The sequence below is a fragment of the Schistocerca cancellata genome, chromosome 6 (assembly GCF_023864275.1).
Source record: "Schistocerca cancellata isolate TAMUIC-IGC-003103 chromosome 6, iqSchCanc2.1, whole genome shotgun sequence".
NCBI lineage: Eukaryota > Metazoa > Arthropoda > Insecta > Orthoptera > Acrididae > Schistocerca > Schistocerca cancellata.
In genome coordinates, this window is record NC_064631.1 from 676,952,523 (window position 1) to 676,972,870 (window position 20,348).

Here is a 20,348-nt window from a genome sequence, read left to right on the forward strand (position 1 = left end):
AGAACACTGTACTTTCTTATTCGGACAGTACACACACAGGCTAGACACAATACAATTAACAATAGACAAGTGGCCAGCAGACCCTTGCACTCCGGCCTATGTAGTAATTAGTTCCAACTGGGGGCAAGGCCGAAAGGCTACGCATGCAACTGCTGTTGTATTAGCAGGCCAGATGGCCTCTAGTGGTCAAATCAAGCACAAACTTCACGTCTGAACTATGAAGCAGCGCACAAACAAAATTGTTAGTTACAGCAGTCCTCTTCCTTTGCGAAGAAGTGAGCATTGTGCTCACATCCACATCTTTTGTGGTGAACGTAAGTTGTTCCAGTATGCGTCGTGCTGCCACTAGTGAGTAGAGTTGAAAATGGGGCAAGCACGGACAGGTGCGGCACCCGCCCCCCTGTGAGAGGCCATATGGTAGGACATGCGACACTAGTACAACTTCCATTTCCACATCTGACACCAACCACAAGGAAAGACGTGGCAGCTATGGGTGGAACAGGCAGTGCCAGCTTTGACAGAGGCAGCTGTGGTGGAGGTTTCAGCTACAACAGTGCGAGAGAGAGGGTCCTACACATAGGAGACAGTTATGAAGACACTGACAACAGCGGTGGAGAAGGTGAAGGCACCGACTGCGATGTGGGAGATGGCTAGGCACCCGGTGAGCACCTGCGCTCACGCCAAGTCATAGCTACTCAACGTGTTATGATGGCCTCCCTCAGCCATGTGGATGATTACCACCGGCTCCCATTTCTGCCAACAGCCAAACCTGCAAGCCTAAACAGCTGCGCCAGGCCAGAAGCAATGCAGCACCGGTGCCAATGGATGGCCAGGGGTTGGCTGGAGCAGACATAGCAGTGTCCAGGGCTGGCAACCATGCAACAACTCTACTGGACTCTTATCATCAACACAGGTGAACCTATACGACCTGAGGAACCAGTCAAGAGCTACTTCCAACAACACATCTGAAGCGTATTTTTTCATAAGAGTCTTACATGGTCATAGTAGTTGTCCTGCTTCCCTGTTCAACTGAGGGTGGAAAGGAGGAGCCATGACATGGTGAATGCCACTTTTTTTTTTTACAAAAATCTTCGGAATCCAGAGATATGAACAGGGGCTGTTGTCAGTAACTAATGTTTACATTCCACAGCAAAAATTTTGGACAAAGCTGACATTGTTGCTGCCGCAGAAGAAGGCAGATAGTGCACCATATATGGAAACTTAGAACAAGCATCAATTACAATAACCAGCAGGAATTCAAAAAAAGGCCCACAACATCTACATGAATTTGCTCCCAAGGCTAGTGAGGAACCAGGCACAGTGACAAAGAAGCATGAGGAGCTGCCTGGTGGGAAGCACACTGTGGGCAGGCTGCAACAACTCGTGCTGTTTCCCAATCAATGTCTGACCAAAAAACATGTCTGTGTGAAAACACTTTTGTACACCCCAGTGGTCCTTATGCAATAAACACATAACTTCATCCCAATGGGTGGATGGGACTGCAACCATGAGAGCAGTGTCCTCTGTAGCTAACAGCAGCAGTCCTTCCCAAGCAGAAAGACAATTTCATAATGCAAAATAATTTATCAAATGATCAGAAGCACAGCCAGGAAGTTTGTTCCAGATAGTGATGTCGCACAAAAGAAACAACTTTACTTAAAACAGGATCCGTGGCTACGAATGCAAAATTTTAGTTCCAGTGATTCGAAATCCAACAATGGCATGTTGAGCTTCCACAACTAAATGAAAATAAAGCAATTCCTCTTTATAAAACTTTGGATCTGGACAAGTCGGGAAATGCGATGAGGTGTCAGCATTCACCTGTTAACCGTAGGTCAAAAATGTGTCTCATAATCATATCATGACACAAAAAGAGTCTGCCACTGTAAGCAATGTGCGGCTTTGGAAAAAATGCCAAGGGGTGAGAAAGAGACATCAGTGTTCTGTGTTATGTGATCAGGTGGTGAAACTTAAGACCCGTACACAAAAACATGAAATTTTTTTGGAGTAAACATGACCTCCAAAGCCTCTTTCTCTATCTGTGAATAATTCTGTTGCACTGAATTTAAGGATTTAGAGGCATATGAAACAGTGTTGAGATCCATCCACATACCTATGAGCAAGGATGCCACCAAGACCAAATTGACACACATCCATGGCTAACACAAGGTGCTGGCCCGGCTGAAAAGTGACCAAACAAGGGGCTGACTGCAGCTTCAATTTCAACAACTTGAATGCCCAGTCACAAGCCAGTGACCAGTAGGAAGTAGCATCTTTACGTAATGATGCATGGAGTGGTTGTGCCAGCACCATCTGGTATGAATTTGTGATAGTTATTTTGTCTAAAAGGCCTGTAAGTTCTTTACAGATATGGTGTGTGGCAACACAGCAACAGCATTAATATGTTGGCACAATAGTTTGCTGCCAACACATGACACTTCAAAACCCAAATAAATAAACTATGGCTTGTTCAAATTGCACTTCAACCCTACAGACTCTAAAACAGAAAACAGAGCATCAAGGTTCTGCAAATGTTCCCCTGTAGAAGCACCAGAGACTACTATGTCATCTAAATAGTTGATGCAGCCTGGAACTGATGCAATAAGTTGCTCGAAGAAGCATAGGAAAACAGCTGATTCACTTGTCACACCAAAAGGCAAATGCTGGTATTGATAAAGCCCAAACAGGGTACTAATAATGAGAAGGAGTTTAGATTCCTCATGAGTGGCAGCTGTAAATATGCCTCTGCTAAATCAATCTTTGAAAAATAATGCCCCCTCCCCCTCCGATAATTTTGCTAACAGCTCATCATGGCACAGCAAAGGATAGGTGTCAAAGATTGACTGTGCATTAATAGATTTTTTAAAATCACTGCAGAGGCATAATTTACCAGTAGGTTTTTTTGACTATCACCAGTGGTGCTGATAATTCAATGGAATAAATAGGTCAAATCATACCAGGGGATCATCTAATTCTGCTTTTATTTGATCCTGTAAAGTTATCGGTACCAGGCAGGCCTGGAAAAAATGGGGCTGGCAGACTGTCTTATCGTAACATGAGCCAGAAATTCTGCTGCACAACATAGCCCTGGAGAAAATGAGAGGAAATTTCCACAGAATCTCTAACCTTTGATATGGGACTTGATCAGAAACCAAATGCACTTCATCATAAATGGAGAATCCAAACCATTTAAATGCATCCAAACCAAACAGATTTTCCATGTAAGCATTGTCCACAACCAGGAATGTTAATGAACAAACCATGGCCTTGTAAGCCACAGGTGCAGAAAACTGTCCAAGAATAGGAATCTGTTGTTTGTTATACAGTAATTCATCAGCTTCTATGATGCTGGAGTCAGAGGGGGATAACCCACAACCACATAAGCCTGACAATTCACCAATGTTGCTGCTGCACCCGTGTTTTAAGACAAGCACTTCAGTGCATTACTTTCTTTGAGACACCATCACTGCTGACACACTATTCACACCCACATTCATTTCATGTTCATTCGGGTTTAGAAAGGAGTTATATACAGAAGCAATGTGTCCTTTCTTATGGCACCTATTACATGTTGCCTAGTACTTGGGACATGTTGTCTGTTTGTGTTGAATGAAGCAGTACGTTTCTTTTCAAACTGACTGAAGGATGAGGGGTGAGGGCTGAGGGGAGAGGGGGGGGGGGGGGGGTGAGAGAGGAACTGATTTCTGAAACTTTAGACCAGGCTTCTATTTGACTACCTGCAGCCCGTGAAACTTCAAATGACTAAGCTATGTTTTATACTTCTATAAGCATAGGATTTTCACACTGTAGACCTCACTCTAAAACTTCCTTACCAGGAGCAAAACATGTAATTACATCACAAACTATTTGACCTGCATAGAATTCTTTATGAACATTTGACACAAAATTACAATGGCTAAGTCCATGTTTTTCTTCTGCCCATACTGTGTATGAGCGTTCTGGCAACTTTTGCCAGCAGTAAAACTCCACACAAGCAGCAATAACATGAGTACGTTTACAGTAATAAGCAGAAAGTAACTCGCACATCTGATCTAAAGAAAGACTTCAAGGTTCTTGTAAGGGGACGAGCTGACACAACAACTGATACATGCAAGGTGAAATCCATGACAAAAACAGGGCCTAGTAGAAGTTTCCCTCTGTTATCCCGAAAGCCTGGCGATTTTTGTAAGCATCCCAGCCTTCTGATGCATTGTTGTATACAGGGAATGGCGGAAAATACGTTGTTGTTGGGACCACAGGTTGTGCCAATATAGTACGTACGTTTACAGTAATAAGCAGAAAGTAACTCGCACATCTGATCTAAAGAAAGACTTCAAGGTTCTTGTAAGGGGACGAGCTGACACAACAACTGATACATGCAAGGTGAAATCCATGACAAAAACAGGGCCTAGTAGAAGTTTCCCTCTGTTATCCCGAAAGCCTGGCGATTTTTGTAAGCATCCCAGCCTTCTGATGCATTGTTGTATACAGGGAATGGCGGAAAATACGTTGTTGTTGGGACCACAGGTTGTGCCAATATAGTCGCTAAACTGGAAATACTAACAGTCAGTGCCTGCTGTTGTTCGAGAAGAGATTTAACACTGCTTGCGTGAAAATTAAGCTCAAAAGACCAATAACCCAAAAAGTGTTTTAACCCAAGAACACTGAAAATTATTGCTCGAACTGTACACCCACACATGCACACGGAAGGCAAGGTAAAAGACAATTAACAATACATATGTGGCCAACACAGTCTTGCGCTCTGGCCTAAATAGTAATTAGTTCCAACAGGGAATGCAGACAGCAGGCAGCGGACGCAACAGCTGTCATATTAGCAGGCCAGGTGGCCTCTAGTGGGCAAATCAAGCAGTAACTCCATGCGCAACCTGTGAAACGATGTACACACAAAACTGGCAGTTAGCACCTGTATTTTGGAACCTTACAAACTCACTACAAAAGAGGTATTACAGTAAACTTCGACTCAACTACACATTCCATGCATCACCACTGGAACTTGTTGTTTATTGTTTATTTGCTGGAAAATCCACTGTCCATTCATGCCCCCCTCCTCCCCTTCCCAGCCACCATGAATCATGGACCTTGGCATCAGTGGGTTGGCTTGTGTACCTCAGCAATGCAGAAAACAGTATCACTGGTGTGACCACAATGGAGAGATATCTGTTGAGACGCCAGACAACCATGCAGGTCCTGTAAAGGGGTAACAGTCTTTTCAGTAATTGCAGGGCCAACAGTCTGGATGATTAACTGACCTGGCCTTGTAACATCAACCAAAATGACCTTGCCATGCTGGTAATGCAAATGGCTGAGAGCAATGGCAAACTACACCCATAATTTTTCTCAGTGGTATGCAGCCCTAGTGTATGGTTAAATGGTGATGGCATTCTCTTTCAACAAAAAACTTTTGAGGGAAAACAGGGTGTGGACTACTAAGGAGGATGTTGTCATCAGGAGAAATAAAACCAGTATTCTACAGATCGGAGCGTGGGAAATCCCTTATTCAAGCTGACAGATTAGTAATTTTTAAAAAAGGTAATGGGTACGTTGAACTTAGATGTAGTAGGAATCAGCAAAGTTAGTGGCAGGAGGGTGTAATGTAATTAACTGTTGGAGATAAAGTTTATCTCATGCGAAAAGTACGATGCCCACAGTAAAGAGCTAAGGTAACTTCATTATGTTGCCAGAAAGTGTGTTTAATTTATTTAATTATGAATATTTCCTTTTAAGATAAATAATTGATTCGTTTGAGATGTTAAATATTGTATATTTATATGTATTTATTTATATGTATCTTTGGAGTTTATTAAGGCCAGTAGACCAAAGAATCTGGAATGCAGGAATGTCTGCAACTTCCGGGCACATTTTGGCTTGCCCGCCACTTCTTTGTCGGGATTGGAGGGAGATGGACGTGTTTACATGACCAGTACAGTGTAATGCATTTAGAGTATCAATGTTCATAGTGAAAATGTTGTAGTTACTAAACAAAAAGTATGAATAAATATAATTTTTAACTGAAAGTATTTTGGATCCGGTAGTGTTTATTTCAAACAAGAAGAAAACCCAGGACATGCTTGTTGAAGTAATTATTTTGCAGACAAAACTTCGAAAACCCCTAGACAAACGAGATCTGCAGTGTGTAATCTTTCAGCAGCCACTAATAAATAAGTCTTGCTGAAATTGTGCTGGAACTACTCGTATTATTCTCATTCAAAGACACGTGGTGAGAGTGTGGTCCTACCACAATATACCGCGTAAGATTCCACAATTGTTCAGTTGTGAAGAAACGAGATAGGCAACAACCAGTACAAGGGACAGGACTTCTTGTCAGGAGAAAACAGGGTTACAAATACAAAATCAAATAGGGGTAATGCAGGAGTAGGTTTAATAATGAACAAAAAAATAGGAACACAGTTAAGTTACTATGAAGAGCAAAGTGAACGCATTATTGTACCCAAGATAGACACAAAGCCCGTGCCCATCTCAGTGGTACAAGTTTATACACCAACTATCACTGCAGATGATGAAAAGATTGAAAAAACGTGTCATGAAATAAAATATATTATTCAGATAGTTAAGGGAGATGAAAATTTAATAGTCAAGGGGGACAGGAATTCAATAGTAGGAAAAGGAAGAGAAGGAAAAATAGTGGGTGAATATGGACAGTGGGAAAGGAATGAAAGAAGAAGCTGCCTGGTAGAATTTTTGTACACAACATAATTTTATCATCGCTAATACTTGGTTTAAGAATCATGGAAGAAGGTTGTATATGTGGAAGAGACATGGAGACACCGGAAGGTTTGAGACTGATTACATAATGGTCTGACAGAGATTTCGGAACCAGATTATTTTACTGTGTAAGACATTTTGAGGGACAACTGCAGGTTCTGACCACTATCTATTGATTATGAACTGTGGATTAACACCGAAGAAACTGCAAAAAAGATAGGAAATTAAGGAGATGGGACCTGGATAAGTTGACAGAAGCAGAAGTTGTTGATAATTTCAGAGGGAGCATTAGGCCACAATAGACAAGAACAGAGGAAAGACATGCAGTATAAGAATGACCTTGAGGGACAAAACAGTGAAGGCAACAAAGGATCAGATAGGTAGAAAGGTAAAGCCTACTAGAAGTCCTTGGATATGACAAGAGATATTGAATTTAATTGATGAAAAGAGAAAATATAAAAATTCTGTTAATGAAGCAAGTGAAAGGGAATACAAACATCTAAAAATGAGACTGGCATGAAACGTAATATGGCTCAGCAGCAATGGCTAGAACTTAAATGTAAGGATTTTGGGGCATATTTCATTAGGAGGAAGATAGATACAGGAAAATTAAAGAGGTGTTTCGAGAAAAAAGAAGCAGCAGTATGAATTCGAGAGCTCAAATGGAAAATCAGTGCTAAGCAAAGAAGGGAAAGCTGAAAGGTGGAAGGAATATACAGGTGATGTATACAAGAGAGATGAACTAGAAGGCAGTATTATAGAAAGGGAAGAGGATGTAGATAAAGATGAGAGACAAAAATATAAGAGTGCAAGAAGAATTGGACTGAGAAATGAAAGACATCAGTCAAAACAAGGTCCCTGGCGTAGATGATGTTCTGTCAGAACTACTGAAAGCCTTGGTAAATCCAGCCATGACAAAACTCTTCCATCTTGTGAGTAAGGTGCATGAGAGAGGTGAAATACCCTCTGCCTTCAAGAAGAGGAGAAATGTGGAAACATGCGAGCCAATGCATGACTTCTCTTAAAAGACGGGTCAAGGAAAGGCAAACCTATGTTTACAGCATTTGTATACTTAGAGAAAGCTTTTGACAAAGTTGAGTGGAATACCCACTTGAAAATTATGAAAGTAGCTGAGGTAATATACAGGGGGCAAAAGGTCGTTTACAAATTGTACAGAAACCAGAAGGCAGTTATAAGACTCGAGGAGCATGAAATGAAAGCAGTGGTTGAGAAGGTAGTGAGACAGAGTTGTAGCATGTACCAAATGTTAGTCAGTCTTTACAATGTGCAAGCAATAAAGAAAACCAAAGACAAATTTGGAGTAGGAATTAAAGTTCATGGAGAAGAAATGAAAACTATAAGGTTTGCTGATGACATTGTAATTCTGTCAGAGACTCCAAAGATTTGGAGGAGCAGTTGAACGAAATAGATAATGTCTTCAAAAGAGATTGCAAGATGAATGTCAACAAAAACTGAAAGTCAGGTAATGGAATGCAGCCAAATTAAATCAGGTGATGCTGAGAGAATAAGACTAGGAAGTGAAACACTTAAAGTAATTGATGAGTTTTGCTGTTTGGGCAGTAAAATGACTGTTGACAGCCAAAGTAGAGAGGATATAAAATGCAATCTGGCAATGACATGAAAAGTGTTCCTGAAGAAGAGAAATTTGTTAACACTTAATATAGATTTAAGTATTAGGAAGAGTTTACTGCATGTATTTGTCTGGAGTGGAGCCATGTATGGAAGTGAAAACATGGATGATGAACAGCTTAGACAAGAAGAGAATAGAAGCTTCTGAAATGCTGTGCTACAGAAGATCGTTGAAGATTAGATGGGTAGATCACATCACTAATGAGGAAATACTGAATAGAACTGGGGAGACAAGAAATTTGAGGAACAACTTGACTAAAAGAAGGGATCAGTTGATTGGACACATTCTGAGAGATCATGGGAACACCAATTTAGTATTGGAAGGACATGTTGAGGGTAAAAATCATAGAGGGAGGCCAAGAGATGAATACAGTAAGCACATTCAGAAGAATGTAGGTCACAATAGTTATTCAGAGATGAAGAGTCTTGCACACGATAGAGAAGAGACAACAACAGCAACAAAAACAACAACAACTCTACTGTAATGGAAAACAAGTTATCTCATTTTGGATTCCAATAATTTTGTAATATCTCTCATAGTGCATCCTCTGTGATAATCTTCTGAAAGCTCTCCAAGTGTATGCCATTTGTATCTAGTCAGCAATGAACTGAAATATTTGGGTAAAGGTCCTTTCTTGAATTTAATGATTATTGCCTGTAAATACATCTCGTTTCTGGGAAAGTATGTAAAACAATAAACTAGAATGCATGCAATTCTTTGAGAATGGGAAACCGATATTTTAAGCTGCTAATGGTTAAAGAAATAACGAATTTCTCTGCATTCAGTGACTGGAAGCTTTTATCCACACATTCCCTCATCATCACCATCACAGGGTATCCACACATTCCCTTATCATAGCCGTCACAGGGCTCTTCCACGTACTGAAAAATCTTAGTCTTAAATGGACTGTTAGGGTTTAAAAATAAATGGTCACTCACACAGTATTATAGAAGGATCAGGAGGTAAACAAATGCACACTGTAAATTAATATCAGTAGAATTAGGTGTGAATCCTAGTACTACATCCAGATTTAAGCTTTCCGCATTTTGAATAAATGTCTGAGTGGCATCATTATCTTATACAGCCTTGTTCTTCTCAAGAATATGGGAACAAAGAATAATCACAGGGAGAGTTCCCATCTCCACAAGTCAGAGAAGCTCATATTTTTAGCATTATTCCTACCAAAGATTGATACACATTTAGCTTTCAGCAAAAGCCTTTTTCAGAAAACAAAAAACAACACACATTCATTCAGACGAGCAAGCACATCTTGCGCACATATGACCGTTATCTCCGACACCTTGGACCACAATGCAATTGTCACATTGAACAGAACCAGCAATCTGGAGGGTGCAGGAAAGGGGAAGAGGAAGGGGAAGGGATAGTAGGGTACGGCTGGCACCAGGGGTAGCATCGGGAGGCTGTGGGGCAAGGAAGTGGGAAGGAAAGGGTGGCAGGAGCAGGAAATGGTAAAAGAGAGGAGCAGGGAAGGGGAAGACAGGTGAGGTGAGTGCACTGGCACAGGGCAGCACACAAAGTGGATGTGAATAGGGAGGAGCTGATAGGACAGAGGGGGAGGAAACTATTGGGTGGAGGGTGTGGGGACAGTAGGTTACTGTTGGTTGAGGCCAGTATAATTTTTGGAGCAGAGAATGTGTTGTAAGGGTAACTCCCATCTGCACAGTTCAGAAAATCTGGTATAGGAGGGAGGTACGAGATGGCCCAGATTGTAAAGCAGCCACTGAAATCAAGCATCTTATGTTCAGCTGCATGTTGTGCCACAGGGTGGTCTATTTTTGCTCTTGGCCACAGTTTGGCAGTGGCCACTCATCATTGTGGACAGCTGGTTGGTAGTCATACCAATAAAAAAAGCTTTGCAATGATTGCAGCTAAGCAAATATATTACATGGCTGCCTTTCCAGGTGGTGCAGACTCTGATGGGGCAGGAGAGGTCTGCGACAGGAGTGGAATTGGAACTGCTTAGTGGGTGCATTGAGTATGTCTTGCAGCTGGTCCTCCACAAAGATATGATACCTATGGCAACGGGTTGGGACGATGGGAAGATGGGGGATGTGTGGAGAAATGGCACGGGAAATCTGTTGAGGACTAGGTCTGAGGTAACATCCTTCCCTAGGTCACCAACCTTTCAGCAGAAGAAAGGACAGCAATACACAATCTCAAAACAAATCCTGACCTAATCATCCTATCTGCAGACAAAGGTTCCACCTTTGTCAATATGAATGAATACCTGATGAAAGCCTCTGCCAATTATCTGATTTCGCCACCTATACACTCAGCTGAGGGATCCCATCCTGGAAGTCCAACATAACCTCCAATCCCTGCTTAAAGCCTTAGGCTCTTCTGAGAACATCTCCCCTATATGCTCCCCAAAATCCACAAACCCAACAAACCTGGACACCCCCTGTAGTTGGTTATCATGCCACCACTGAAAGAATTTTGGCTGTCACTGACCAACACCTCCAAACAATTGCCTGCAATCTAGTCTATGTCAAAGATGCCAACCACTTCCTGTGTTGACTACCCAACACCGACACCTCTTTACCTACTGGATCCCTACTCGTTACTGTTGATGCCACTTCCCTATACACCAACATCCCTTACGCCCACGATCTTGTCGCTAAGCAACACTACCTTTCTCAACATTCTTCAGGCTACAGATCCACCACCTCATTCCTCAAACACCTTTCTAACTTTATCCTAACTCACAGCTACTTCTCCTTTAAATGGGCCAACTAGAGGAGACCTTCCTTGCTCTCCAAAACACCAAACTCTAAGTCTCGTTCTAGTTCAGGTTCATTGATGATACCTTCATGATCTGGACTCAGGGCGAAGACACTCTATCTTCGTTCCTTAAAAACTCAACACTTTCCATTCAATCTGCTTCACCTAGTCTTCCTCAACATGCTACTTTCCTGGAAGTGACCACCTCTCTGATGGCTCCATCTACACCTCATCTACACCTCAGAGACTTGGCCACCTGTGGAAGCAACCATGTCATATACTAGCTCTGCTGCAATCATTGCACAGCTTTTTATACTGGTACGACTACCAACCAGCTGTCGACAAGGATGAACAGCCATCACCAAACTGTGGCCCAGAGCAATGTAGATCAACCTGTGGTACAACAGATAGCTGAACACAGAATGCTTGACTCAAATGGTTGCTTCACAGCCTGGGCCATCTGCATCCTCCTCTCCACCACCAGCGTTGCTAAACTGCGCAGATGGTAATGATCCTTACAACACATTCTCCATACCTAAATTATCCAGGACTAAAGCTACGGTAGCCTACTGTCCCCACACCCTCCACCCACAAGCCACATTGTACCAGCGTACTCATCCGTGCCCAATACACTGTCATGTGACCATGTGGACTGTTGATGCCTCAAATTCTCCTCACCAATAATTATAATTATTCCTATTGATCCCACATCCTCCCTCATCATCACATATCTTCATGTTTTATTTCCTACAGCTACCTGTGCCACACAAACATGTGATCCTCGACCTAACCAATCCCCCTTCTCATCCTCTTCCCTTATCCCAATACACACATTTCCCATACCTCTTGCATTCCCTTTCTCCCATGTTTTTGTATGTTTTTAATGTATTTGTGTGTATTTTTACACAGTTTCACACATTTTGCTATTTTTACAAATTTGTGCATATTTTATATATCACTGTGTGATTTTGCATGTCTTTTCATATTTTTATGCTTCTTTTCTGTTATGCTGCTACCCTCACATTTCATTTTCCTTCATTTGCCCACTTCCGTATCATTCCACTTTCCCTTACGCCATGCCTGTCACAATGGACCCCTGCTCCAGCATTCTGCACCAGTTCAGAAAGTATCCCTTTCCACCGCTAAAACGCAGTCCCACATTCTGTTTCTTAAATATTGTCCAAACCATGGAATCCTTCCCAATCCATAAAAATTCTTTTCTCTGGAACTAACTCCTCCTTTCACACTGTTCTTCATATTTTCTGATTCTGGAAAGCAACATGGTAAAATTGGAACAGAGACTGGAATAGAGATGATAACAACAGCACAAACAGGATGGGGTATTAATTTAGGAAACAAAAAGCTAGCTTGGGCCCCATCATCGATCCACAAGTTAGAAGCTTATGAAACAAATAACAAATGGACCAGAAATTACAATAATACTGACACACAAGAAAAAAACACTACTGGAGTGATCAGTAGCTACCTTAAAGATATGTGCTATCCTGTTAACATTATATCTATTGAGAAAGAAGTATGTTCACCAGGTAAGGCAAAACACGCAGATAAAGTAAGGGAGTGCATAGAAATTGGAAGAGAGGATTCAGAAGAAATTAGTTCATCAGAATTCTATAACTGGGTAGAGACTTGTCATTTGTTGGATGCTGAAGTAAATGATTTATGTAATGATTTTGGAACTCAGAAACTAATGGAAGAAACAGGTAAGAAAAAAGTGAATACTGTGTTAATTGACAGCAACTTAAGTGAAGCTATGTATTTAAACAATAACGAAGTAGCGAATGATGATGTTCGTAATATGTGTGGTGATACTGATGGCATTCGTGATAATATTGATGACAATGAATACAATGGATTGAAGGTACGCGATGACGAGTACAATAATGAAGAAGAAAAGTACTCTGTTTATTTTAAAGAAGAATTGGAGGCATAGGTATTAGCCAGGATGCACACACATAATAGTGGCAATCATGTTGTAGAGGTACCCAGCAAATGAAACTTTATTTAATTAGTAGTAAGGAGGTATGTATAGATGATCATACTAATTCAGTTACCAGTTATGACATTGACAGTAGATGTCTTAATAATATGAATTAAAATTAATCTTTTTATATAATATGTAGTTAAATAGTGATGCTACTGAGAAAGTTGAAAGTTTTGGAAAGATGATTAAAAATCTGTGTTCAACTTTATCCAAACTGTCGGTATCAAATTAAATATGTTATTTTAAGGCAACTTAAAGGACAGTACCATAGTGATGGTACATGTGAAACATGTAAGTGTACATGTATTGAAATTCTCAGTGACAATGACAATGATGTCTGTGTTAATTAATGAAAGTCTACCAAGGCAATGAAATGGTAAGAACAACAGTGATGTTGAAGACATAATGAATAGATTGCAACACGCTTGCACAGGACTTTCACCTTTTGAAGTCATGTTTGATAATAAAGTAGCAAATCTTATAATCTGAATTAGCAGATTTTCCACCATGTGCTGCCATGTCTGCTCAAGAACATGAAGCAATTGTGAAAGAAACCATGAAAAAGCAGGGAGAGATATGAAAGAAGAGAGATGATAGTAACGTTAAAATAACTAAATTCAACACTGGAGACTATGTTCTTGTTAAATCACTTGAGAAACCTAAAATTTTAACGTCTGCATTAAAAACATTCTTCAGCATCTATATCGGTCCATTTGAGGTCATAGCGAACCCGCATCCCAATGCTTACTGGTTGATTTATCCAAATTCTAAAAAAAACTTCTTGGACTAAGAAATGCTACCTCAGTGAAGCCATAGTAACAAAAAGTTTTCTACATTATTTAATGAACTACGTAGTTATAGTTTCCCATAAATTTTCCTGTAAACAATTTTAATGTGGTAACTTATTATTTTTGGTTATGCTATGTCACTTTTCTACATGTTGTTAATAAGTCAAGATTTGTATTTTATTATGTCCTTTCACAAAAAGTATTAGCTTTTTTACAGTGTTATTTGTCAATGTTTGGAGTAATGTTTTAACTAACTGCTCACTTAAAAAGCTGAAGCTTTGAGTACAAGTCTCAGTCAATTCCTGAGCATTTATTATCCACTTCTTAACACAATTTTCTTTGCAGTATATAATGAGTTAGTACTTGTGACATTTCCATGGTATATATTAATCATGATTTTTGCGTAAAAAGACTATGGAATCTGAAAAATGACCATTACTGTTTACAACATTTATTTCTGCTGTCTAGAATTAGTTGTGATCCAGTGAAACTTTACGATATTTCTTGTGTACTAGTCTTGGGAATGTTGTAACATCAAGTTGAACACATATATTTCAAAACGACACAACACGTATAAGTCACAGAGCAAGTTGACAAGCAATACATGTGAAAGCGGTAACATTCAAATGAGCACTGAGTCCAAGTCTAGCGGCCGCTGCCTGGCTGTCCACTCTGGTGGCACAGCTGCTGTATGGCTGGCAGACAGTGCCGCACGTAGAGGACGCGCGTAATTGCGCGGCGGCACTTTGATCGGCGAGTCACAACACTTTTCCCCCCTTTGAAATTGTTGCACTGGTCTTGATGGAGGCGGCCTGGAAATAGCTAATGTCCATAGGCATTGTTTGACTGGCCGTAAAGTATCGAGGAGGAGGCTTCCCATACGGACGGAAGTGTCCCCGATGATAACGGGTCAAGATGACAGGAGACGTAGGGGTCGAATCTGCTGGGGCCCCGTGCACGATCTGCCCATTGCGGCAAGTCCAGTTGATATAACAGGAGACATGGGCGATGTGTTGGCATCTGTAGGAGGAGGAGGCGAGGAGATTGGCTCCGACAGAGGATGGTCATCCGGTTCCTGATGGGCACGTCTGCTGGTGGCATCCGTTCTTGTGCTGGTACCGCGATGACTGTGAGAGGGCTGCGTTGTGAGTATTGAGAGATGCCAAGATCCCGAGCATCAGGTAGAGCCGAGGTGGTGTAGCGGCATTCGGAAAAGGCATTGCCGGCACACAAGGCCGAAGCTGGTCCGAATGATGCACTGTAACACCTGTGTCCGTCTGGATTTCATACAGGCGTCGGCCACGGTGTTGTAAGATGCGGCCCAGACTCGATTTTAGCCGCCTGACATATCCCCGTACCCAGACAAGGTCGTCGGCGGTGAACCGGCCAATTGAAGGCAGGTGGAAGGCCGCAGAAAATGAAGTAGCATGCGGGGCTGTCGGCCATGTAAGAACTCAGCCGGACTGTGGTCGCCCATGGGGGTGAAACGGTAAGACGCCAGAAACTGGAGAACCACATCATCAGCAACAGAAGAAGTCAGAAGTTTCCACATCTGAGCCTTAAATGTGCGGACCATTCGCTCAGCCTCACCGTTTGATTGTGGATGGAACAGCGTGGCCGTGACATGCATAATGCCGTGCTGAGCACAAAAATCCGCAAATTCGGAAGAGGCAAATTGCAGACCATTATCAGTAACAAGAGTAGAGGAGAGGTCTTCCCAAGAAAAAATGCGGGCGAGAGCACTTGTGATTGCCGCGGTGGTAGGCGACGTGCAACGGACAATGAAAGGAAAGTTAGAGCGGGTGTTAATTACGAGGAGCCAATAAGTACCTAAAAAGGGTCCCATGAAGTCAGCATGAATGCGCTCCCAGGGCTTCTCAGGCAAAGGCCACGGTGACATAGATGACTTCGGAGCGGTAGCCTGTGACGCACAAGGGCCGCAGGCAGCGACGATGTGTGCGATTTCAGAGTCGATGCCAGGCCAGTACACATGACGGCGCGCCAGAGATTTTGTGTGAGACACACCCTAGTGCCCTTGGTGAAGGAGGCGCGAGACCGAAGCACGCAAAGACACAGGTACCACAACATGCGGCGAAGCATTGTCAGTGGAAAGGAGGATAACACCACCCCTAGCCATGAGGCAGTAGCGCAAAGCGTAGTAGTTCCGCAACGGATCAGAAGTCTTAGCGGATGGGCGATCTGGCCAACCCTTCTGAATACAGCGTAAAACCCGGGAGAGGGTAGGGTCACAACCCGTAGCAGCCGCCAGCCGGTCCTCGGTGATGGTGAACCTGTCTACAACCCACTGCTTGGCAACATCCAGGTGGAAACACAGGCACAGGGCCTGTTTCAGGGAAGTCTTCAATTTCTGGAAAGCCGCATCGCATGACGCGGACCAGTGAAAGGTACGTTTTTATGCAACAGGCGATGCAACAGCTGAGCCACCGAAGCAGCAGACGGTAAAAACTTGTGATAGTATGCTATTTTCCCCAAGAAGGCCTGCAGTTCCTTAACAGGTGTAGGGCGAGGAAGGGCATCGATTGCAGCGACAGTATGCTGAAGCAGACGAATACCATAGTGAGAGAGTTGAAACCCCAAGTACGTGATATATGCCTGAAAAAATTTTGATTTCTGAAGATTACTCTTCAGACCGGCAGTCTGTAAGACATGAAAAAGTGTGCAGAGATTTTGAAGATGTTCATCAGTGGTGGAGCCAGTGACAACAATGTCGTCCTGATAATTTATACACCTAGGGACAGTGAGCAATAATTGTTCCAAGAATCGCCGAAAGAGAGCAGCGGCCCTGGCAACCCCGAATGGCAATCGTTGGTATTGATAGAGGCTGAAAGGCGTGTTAAGGACCAGAAACTGCCGGGAAGCAGTGTCGAGAGGAAGTTGATGATAAGCTTCTGACAGGTCAATTTTAGAAAAATACTGGCCTCCAGCAAGTTTAGTGAACAATTCTGCAGGTCAAGGCATAGGGTAAGTGTCGATAAGGCATTGAGCATTTACAGTGGCTTTGAAATCGCTGCAGAGACGAATATTACCATTTGGCTTAGCAACGACAGGGAAGGACCACTCACTGGAAGTGACAGGAAGCAAGACCCCTGAAGCAGTGAGATTATCCAGCTCTCGTTTGAGCTGATCACGAAGGGCCACAGGAATGGACCGAGCCCAAAAAAACTTAGGTCGAGCAGTGGGTTTGAGCATGATATGAGCTTCAAAGTCGTTTGAACCCAGGAGAAAAAAGGGATGAAAATGTCATCGACAAGGAATTCAATTGAGCATAAGGAATTGCATCAGAGACAGAGACTTGAGATGCAGCGAACAGTTGAAACTAGCCAATACTGTGGAATTAAACATTTAGTTTAAATACATTGACTGCCTCTGCGAAAAAGGTTAATAAAAGTCAAATGTCTTTAGCAAACAGACAAAAATAACTTCATTGTTCTGCAAGGCGATTAATGCTTGACTGTCAGAAAGGTGGAAATAAAATTAATTATGTGAATGCGTTTTAATTCACTTGATAGCTCCTGGCCACAGATATCCGTTAAGTTTTCATTTGACGTGAGAGTAAACAAAGAGGAAACAGCAAAATCACCAAATGTAAACACGGGTCATGTGGAGACTACCCAATATATCTCAGACTGCTCTGCGCATCAGCCCCGGATCTACGACATTTGCGAACCGGGTCAATACTAAAAAGAATACAATTTTCAAAATATGTTCATCTTGTAGCGCACAAAGTCTGAAACATAAAACAAATGTATTTGAGGAAATGTAAGGCATATTATTTGGTCTTAAGTATGCCAAAGTGCAGTGCCACGCCTCTTCATAAAGCATTTTTCTACCGCACGTCCAAACTATATTCAGGAGAGTGGAAATTGAAATGTCCTATGGTGCTTCTCCTGCTCCCAGTCCACCGGTTTGACAGCCTGCCCCTCTTTAAAAAATCTCACAATTAATAGTGGATGGGATTATTTGTAATCGAGAGAACAAGAACTCTTCAGAAAATCTGAACTCTATATTGCCTACTAGTTAATAACTTGCTGTTTTGTGTGACATAAAATTAAGTATAGGATATATAAAACCAATACTAACAAGGGATAAGCAAGAAATTACACATTTCTTCAAACCTTAGCTCGTAGCATTTTTTCTCTCTAATCTTGCTACAGCTTTACATGGCGTGCTTTCCTTTCTGCGAAAGAATTACCTCATCAAAGTTCGTCAAACGTTTTGCTACATGAAAAATGAAATGTCATTATCTATACCCACGCCTGGTGTGGTTTCTCGATCTGATTACGTCTATTTTACCACTGTCTGCTGGATAAAACAAAATAGGCCGTTCTAATACGGCAGCAGTTTAGTAACACAACCAAATAAACGAGACTGTTTTGGCACAAATGGCCATTTTTATAACACGACAGAATATAATCCACGAACTACCAGTATCACATGCCTATTAGGCCTACTACAAGCAAAAAGCTTTATGTGAGGAAATAGTTTTACATTTCATTCATATGCACCAGCTTCTCAAGCATGAGATCGAAAAGTAGTATTACGAAATTTTTATATAAATTTGGAATCGTCTTATTCTTCCATAATTTGTGTGATGTCCCCGTTTTTTTCTCCTTCCTCGTTCTAACAAACAATCTTGTCATCACCAATTCTGTAGCTATTCCTGTCACTACCAAAATTTGTTCGCCGGTTAACTTCACTAACCCTGCCAGAATCACAGGTTTAGTTATCCCGCGATTATTTTCCGGTTAGGCGTTATTACGCATTCGAGCAACACGTTTTCCACATTAGTTCCAGAATAGAACTTACGCGACTGCTAGCCGGGGACTGTACTACTGGTCCTTACTAGTGTAGCGATCTGGCCAAAAATTTTCTGTCAAAATTTCATTTTCTTGGATACACCAAGAAGATAATATGTAATCTTTCTCACCTGTTATTCCTGTCAGCCATTTATTTCCATTCTGGTAGTCTGAATCTATGGGTTTTGCTAGTAATTGTAACAATGCTGATCATTCGCAAACCCAATCAATCACACAATCGGATATCGAATGGAATTCATCCATTCGGCTTTACTCCGCTCAGCTCGTATAGCCCCGTCACCTTTTGTCTGCAGAAAGTTTATTTCTAGATGCGACAAGGATTCTCCTGACAAGATATCATGTACACTATGCATGCATTCATTCAAAAGTCAACTTATAATTCATTCAGAAATCAACTTAAAATGTGTTCAAAAACGTTCATAAACCACCAGAGAAGCGTTTCAAAATCATGTGAATAATCGATAGACAAACGTGCGCTAGGTGCTAGGAGCTTTGTGAAACAAGTTTTTTTCCTCAAGAATATGAATTTGACGCCCCCTTTCCCCGGTAGCATCTAGCTGCTTGCTGCGACTGCTTGCACAGCCAACAGCCATATTCCTGTAGCCAGAAGCGGGAGAATCTACTACTCAAATGTGGCTCAACTGTGCATGCGCATGCGCATGAGCCCACTCATAACTGCTAAAACAAATCGAATGTAAACAGTTGCGACTTAATGCTCATTGGAGGCAATTTGTTGTTAAGAAGCATTGCATAGTCTTCCTAAAGCCTTTGACACATTTTCAATTGGCAGACGCTTGCATGATCAGTGTGCGTCATTGTTGTATTTGGCGCATTTGCTTTGCAATTTAAGTTATTTTCGTTTTTCTCTCTCTTTTATGTTTTATTGTTGAAGTATTATTCTGCTGTAGCGGGATACAGTAATATCCTTTGTTAGAGTATCGGCTCTTACCAGTCAAAATTACAAAAATTTAACTGAAAACTAAAACAATGAAAAATTCCCAGGATTCTAAAAATATCCCGGGTTTTTCCCGGTTTTCTCCCGGATGAAAAAATTCCCGGGTTTTTCGCGGATCTCCTGGTTGTCCCGGTTCGTATACACCCTGCAATATATCAACTATCTGAGGGCACTTATTGATGTATTGTCAATTCTAGAAATATTGATGAGCAGTACTGATGGACCTCAAAATATTCTCAGTATTGTCAATACATACTGAACGTGTGAGGTCAAATATTGAATTTTTTCAGTTTGCCATTGTGTATATCATACCACAAATTGAATTTTTGAGGAGTTTTGAACACAAAGGAATTTTAATAGGGCTATGCTTGGGTAATCATTGTGTATGACACTTTAGAATGGTCAATGGAGGACCCTCTATGACATTGCCTAATTCATTAATTTAAAAATATAGTATAGATTATGTTACATGGCAGTTCTGAAAAACGCTGCTATTTCAAAAAATACGTCATACCTCTGCAATGACTAGTAACAGTCTGCGAAATGCGTGTCAGTTTCATCAAATCCATATGGCACAGGCTGTGAAGCAGTCATTGAAATGAAGGATGTCATGTTGGGCAGTGTGCTT

The 20,348-nt window shown here is 41.7% G+C and overlaps 1 protein-coding gene across 5 annotated transcripts in view; it reads right to left on the reverse strand.

Moving 5' to 3' along the window:
- Nucleotides 1–20,348, reverse strand: part of LOC126088129 (alpha-N-acetylglucosaminidase) — a 377,251-nt gene that overhangs the window by 78,064 nt on the left and 278,839 nt on the right. The window lies entirely within an intron of this gene.